This window comes from Pholcus phalangioides, unplaced genomic scaffold (assembly GCF_987345545.1).
Source record: "Pholcus phalangioides strain wild (caught in Gottingen) unplaced genomic scaffold, Ppha-v1.0 ptg000024l_1, whole genome shotgun sequence".
Taxonomy (NCBI): domain Eukaryota; kingdom Metazoa; phylum Arthropoda; class Arachnida; order Araneae; family Pholcidae; genus Pholcus; species Pholcus phalangioides.
In genome coordinates, this window is record NW_028301616.1 from 5,149,069 (window position 1) to 5,155,069 (window position 6,001).

At 42.6% G+C, this 6,001-nt stretch overlaps 1 pseudogene across 1 annotated transcript; it reads right to left on the reverse strand.

Annotated features, from left to right (window-relative positions):
• Nucleotides 1-799: 799 nt before the first annotated feature.
• LOC149068619 (proteasome subunit alpha type-1 pseudogene) lies at nucleotides 800-3,464 on the reverse strand (annotated as a pseudogene). Its single transcript, XR_016195137.1, has one exon. The product of XR_016195137.1 is annotated as a proteasome subunit alpha type-1 pseudogene (transcript).
• Nucleotides 3,465-6,001: the final 2,537 nt, after the last annotated feature.

A 6,001-nucleotide genomic window follows, 5' to 3' on the forward strand; every position in this document is an offset into this window, starting at 1 on the left:
GATCCAAAGGAGGGTGGGCATGGGCAAAAAAAGGTTAAGAAAAACTGGTATACATCACAGAACAGTTTGGGAAAGAAGAAAACACCATGAAAATATTTGCCACAGAGCGTTTCCAGTCAGCCGAGGGCTCGTTGGAGAACAATGTAGAACATTCTGCTTCAGTCCTCGTGTCACAAATGATGTCCACTGCAAAAAAATGAGAGAACAATGTAATTCCCTTTTTGTTCCTTTAGCAAATCTCTTTCTAGTGTGTTGGCACTTTTCTTCCTGGTTGTGTGTGGGGGTCCATGATTGGACATTTTCTTCCATGTGCTTTTTTTCATGTCCGATATAATTTTTTTATGCTACTGGGGTGCTATTCCCCCTGTTTTGCTGTTAGTTATTGTATGACCACTGTGGTGGTGGTCGTAGTGACACACTCACATCGTGAGGACCTGGGTTCAAACCCTGTCTTCTCAGTGGTGGGTCAGCTGAAGTTGGTTATCTGTGGTTCCCAACTTTAAGGCGTGAATGCGAGTCGATTTTCCTGTTAAAAAAGTTTCGCCAATAGCAACGGGCCTACAAAAGTACAAATATTCAAACATTACAATTCAGCACTGAAATACTACTCACATCTCTACTTTCAAACAAACGAGAATATTCTCCTGGATGTAAAAATTGGAGAATAATAGAGAACATTCATTTTTCTTAGCACAAAAGTCAAAGTTGTTTGACAAAGGAAGCTATTCTTTTTTTGTACATTTCCTTGCAAGTTATGCAATTCAGTCTCACGTTGGTTTCATTTTCGTGTTTTTAAACTTTCATATTGCGGACTACAAACTTCAACATTCTATCTTCTTGACAGGAAGAGAGATGGGAGACAGAGAATACTCTTAAGAATATTACTAAGGACTACTATTATAAATTACCACAGAATATTCTTGGAAGGACTATTATTAATAATAACTTGTGAATAATTATTTTTGATAAGAATATTCCCTGTAATTTGTAAACGTACTCCTTCCAGAGAATATTTTCAAGGATATTATATATATACTGCGGAACTGAATTTTCTGGAATTTTCTTATGCCAAAACTGATATTTGGAAAGAAAAGTGATTTGTCTCTTCCGGGAATTGAACCCGGCCCCCCTCACATACCGGGCAAGAGTGCGCTAACCAATATATCATAGAGACACTTTTCAATTCCTCATAAGACGCATTAGTAGCATGAAGCCCGATATTATATATATCATAAATAACAGGAGAATATTCTCGTTATTTATAATAGTAGTCCTTCTAGAGTGAAGCCCCAGAAGTGAGTCTAAAGATAATTCTCAAGAATTTTAAATATCTATTTGAAAGAAAGAGCAGCTGTCATCTGAAGGTGACGACACCACCCTACAGGTCAATGGTAGAGACAGCCACATTCGAATCAAGTCTGTTAGCACTTTTTTTGTTCATTTTTCCATGTATAGGGTATGCAGTCTTTCCCCAGCATGTTACACTGTTTCTCCTGTTGTCATTTTCAATTTGTTTTATCCGGATGTATATATATTTCCCATTTTTCTTCCATTTCCAAGTTTTGCATATTAGCGTTATGAATTTTTAATTTGGCAATAATTTTTTATTGAACCCAGAGTTTTTTTACTATTTCTGTTGCACCAAGGTGATTTTCTGCACAAAAGGACTAATTAGACCGGCACCTATAATTTATTGCTGATTCTGAATGGGAGCTTTTTTTTATACTCCTCGAGAGGTTGGTGCTCTAACCCCTTGATTTGGGACTCGCTGCGGTAGCAGTGCCGTCTTAATACATGGGTTCACCTAGGCACAGGGGCCTCAGAAAAACGAGACAAAGTTGCATTTTTTTTGGAATTTTCCAGGTAGTGCTTCAGAAAAATCATTTCCCATAATGCTCTTAAGACGGCCTTGTGCAGTAGCAATCTTTTTCCGTGGTCTGCCGCTGTTTCTGTTCTACTCGGTGTCAGGAAAGTTTCTGACAAGGATGAACCAGGCATCAAACTCGTAACATCCCTAAACATCCTTTGGTACTTTAGGTGAGTGTCTTATCGATCTGAGCTACCATGATCTTATTAAGTCTTAGAATGCTATTGTTTTTATCGAATATTTCTTCGTTTCAACAGGCATACTATTATCCCTTTTTGGCATAAAAGACATCCAAAAGCATGACTCTGTTTCACTCTTGGCAACTTCCCGTTATGTATTTGGGTTTTTCTCACCAAATAAAAAATATGTTCAACAAAAAGGATTATACTATATAGTTAATTTCAAAAAACAAATTCTGAATTTTACCACTATTGTGAAAGTGCTTGTAATAAACTCGAAGATTGGCATCATACAAATATGAGTTGCCATATGGATACTGATGCTCCGGAGGTGCTCACAACTCAAAAACCCCAGTATTACAATAAAAAAATATTTCAGAAAAAGTAATTTTTTTTTTCCATTTTTTATTCTATTGATTAATTTCAAAATATTGTGAATGCGAGTAATGGTGAAAAACAAAATCATTTAAGAAAGTGACGATAAAATCAATCAACGCTCATAGCTTCATCCGCTCCAGCAGGCTTGGGTTGAGCGCCATCCTGGGCCTCATCGCCCTGATCACCACTCGGCGCAGTACGTCTCGATCGCTCCTCAGTGGTCAAGAGATCCAGATACTCGACGATCTTCTCGTCCTCGTAGACTTCGAAGTCGTGTCCTTGACCCACGATGGCAATGGCAACATTCTTCGTGGACAACTCGACCTCATTCGGCAGACATTCCCTGAGGGCACGGAGGCCGTGGCGGACCAATTCCTTCAGCTCGGACGAAACGAACTCGTCCAGGTGTTTCTCCAGGTAGGTTCGGGCCGACTGGGACCTGGCCCCGATGGCCATGCACTTGCAGTCGAAGTAGTTGGCAGAAGGGCAGGTCTGGTAGATATGCGGCCCCTGGTCGTCGTAGCCGGCGACGAGGAGGCCGACCCCGTACGGCCTTCGGTCGTACCTCTGGGTGCAGGTCTGCATCTTGTTGCCGAGACGGCCGACGAGGCGGTTGATCGGCAGCGGGTCGTCCCTGGTGAAGCGATGGTTGAGGCATTCGGATCTCATGAACTTCCCCAACAGCCTGGCATCGGCTGTCAATCCGGCTATGGCCACTCCGACGTGATTATCGATGGGGATCACTTTCTTCTGGTGGGCCGACAGCTCCGACGAGGCCCTCTTCAAAGCCACCAGCACGGCATGGGTGTCGTTCTTGAGACCGATGGTTGCCGATCCCTGCTTTACGGCCTCCATGGCGTATTCCACCTGGTGGAGGCGCCCCTGGGGGCTCCATACTGTCACGTCGTTGTCGTACTGATTCCTGAACATGCTTTCCGACACGAATCGAATTACCAGACACAAAAGGAAACGCGACGTAAACAAACTAAACTCGCACAAACAAATTGTCAAGTCACGTCGTCTGGCCGGTTACAGTTTTGATTTTGGTGTTTAGCCTTTGCATCGGATAGTATCTGATCTAGGATCTATGGAAAAAAAATAATATGGTATTGAGTGAAAACTAAATACAGCCCCGAAATTCCAAAAAATAGATATAAAACTAAGTTTCCTTAAACAAATTCCAGTCTCTTTCGAAACTTCTCCTGCAAGCAAAATTGATAGATTTGAAAAATTCAAAAACGGGACACAAGTTTCCCAGGTTGACATATAGATGGCAGCAGCAACTGAAAAGGTAATCTTTGGTATCAGCAGTTCTGATAGAATTCACTTTCCTCTCTTTTCAATAGATGGCACCCTAACATATTACTGATAAATAAAAAGGGTTACCATTTTCCAAAAGAGAAACAATGATGAGACATAACAGCTACCCATCATAGGCGGAGATAGACATGGAAGTCTGTCGTGGGGGGGGGGGGGGGGGGCAAGATGATGATGATGATGATGTCAATTCATATATACATACATCAGATCAGTCAATACAATACAATACAATACAAATACAACGCCACAACAGGCAAATTGCCCAACGAGGTGGCTGACTTAAGAACATCATGGATCCCCGAGCCCCTACCTACTACTGCTACACCACACATGAACCCCCACCCCCCGCGAAACCCCCCCCCCCTTCTTCCCCAACGAATCGGTACATGCGGGAATGTGCGTGTACGTGTAGTGCAACCTGACGTAAAGTTTGTTTCTGTGTAATGCTTGTTATGTGTAGTGCTGTCATCTGCCCCCAATTTTACTAACTATGAGTGAAGTGTTATGGTTGAATGATTTACCGTTGTAGGACTGTTGCTCTCTGTGGCGAGACTTTTTAACGGGGAGATCGGCTCGCATTTGCGCCTTGAAGTTGGGAACCACAGAAAACCAACTTCAGCCGACCACCACTGTGGGGTTCGAACCCGGATTCTCGCATCACGAGTCCGGCACTATAACCACTCGACCACCACAGCGGCCACCAGTCGACTCCACCTTTGACACACAGTATCCGCGCCCATAGCGTGGATCCAAATTCTATACAAAAACCGACAAATATGAAACGGCTTTTTTTTGCTTTCGAGAGAAAAATGGTAGGAATTTTCCCTCCATTGAATAAAAAACGGGACATTGCCAATCAGCAGAAAGTTGCTAATTATTGCCAGACAGTAGGGCAAATATCTTATTATTACTGCTCATAAATCATAAATGCAAATCACCATCGTGATAAAAAACGGGAGGCACGATCACTCAGTACAAAGGCATCGACATGGAGAAAACATTTGGAGGGTGCTGACAATTTGCCATTCAAAATTGCCTCCATGCGCTGAAGGCGACAAGTGAGTTGCAAAACCCTAGCTAGAGGGTGGTCTGTGGTCGTCCCCTCCCCCCCCCCCCCGAAATTCAAGTTGTTCCTCTCCGAACGAAATTTCTGACTTCGGGCCTTGTGAGTTGCATGTTGCATGATATACGTTATTAATAGGGTTAGGATTTTTGTGACCTAAAAACCGACAGAATATATAGCATATATATATATACGTATGCTCCAAAAAATGCTTTCATTCCCCCCCTAAATAAACTATGTCGTAAAAACCTGAAAATATGCTTTTGTAAAATAAGCTAACCATATTGCCTCGAAAAAGATATGGGAAATTACAGGAAATCTAAAATCATTCAAAAACAATGTCGATGGAAAGTAAAATTGCCAATTATTTCTAAAATCGACAATTGCGGGGAAATCGAGCTACGGAAGAGAGAGCTTGTGTGTGTGTGTGGGGGAGGGGGAGTAAAATATCCAGGCCAGTAAGTAGACTGACGGGGAAAACGGGGTACTGCCCCCTCATCCCCGAGTTGAATTGGGCCGCACAAAAATGTACACCCATATAATAATGACCCAAGTAATTAAAAGTTTAAAGTGGGTGGGAGGGGGCGGGCTAAAAATGGGAGGCACGCTATGGCCCTGAAAAAACCCCTCTTTATTGTTATTACTGAAATGTGCAAAATAATGCTCCAAAATAGGAAACTATGCCTTAAATTCCGAAAATCATGAAAATTGCCCTATAACGTATAAAATAGCGAAACATGCAAAATGCATATTTCGCTATTGAATATAATATATTTCAGGATTAGGTTTTCTATGACTTTTGTATAATATACAAAATACCCTGGATCTTTTAAACCCTAAACCTCTGCTCGGGGTCGAGAAATTTATTACACAAATTATATAAACAAATAGTTCACACAGCTGCATCACGACATATGGCCGGTCGTTCAGCAGCCGCGCCAACATATACGTATGCCTGATTAGCACGGTTTTCAGGGCGCTGCCTCACGACAATTATCCGTACAGTGCAGCTCTTGCCCTACCACGAGTAAGATTCTTAAAGTGTAGCCAACGGGTAGGTGAGCTCCCAGGTGAGCCCTAGTGCTCGGTTAAGACCTTGCCATTGTAGGCAAGGCCGTCCCTGAGATCAGTAAATTGGTCGGGTGGTGGGCTCCCACCTGAGCCCACATTGCTCGGCTGAACCGTTGCTTCTAC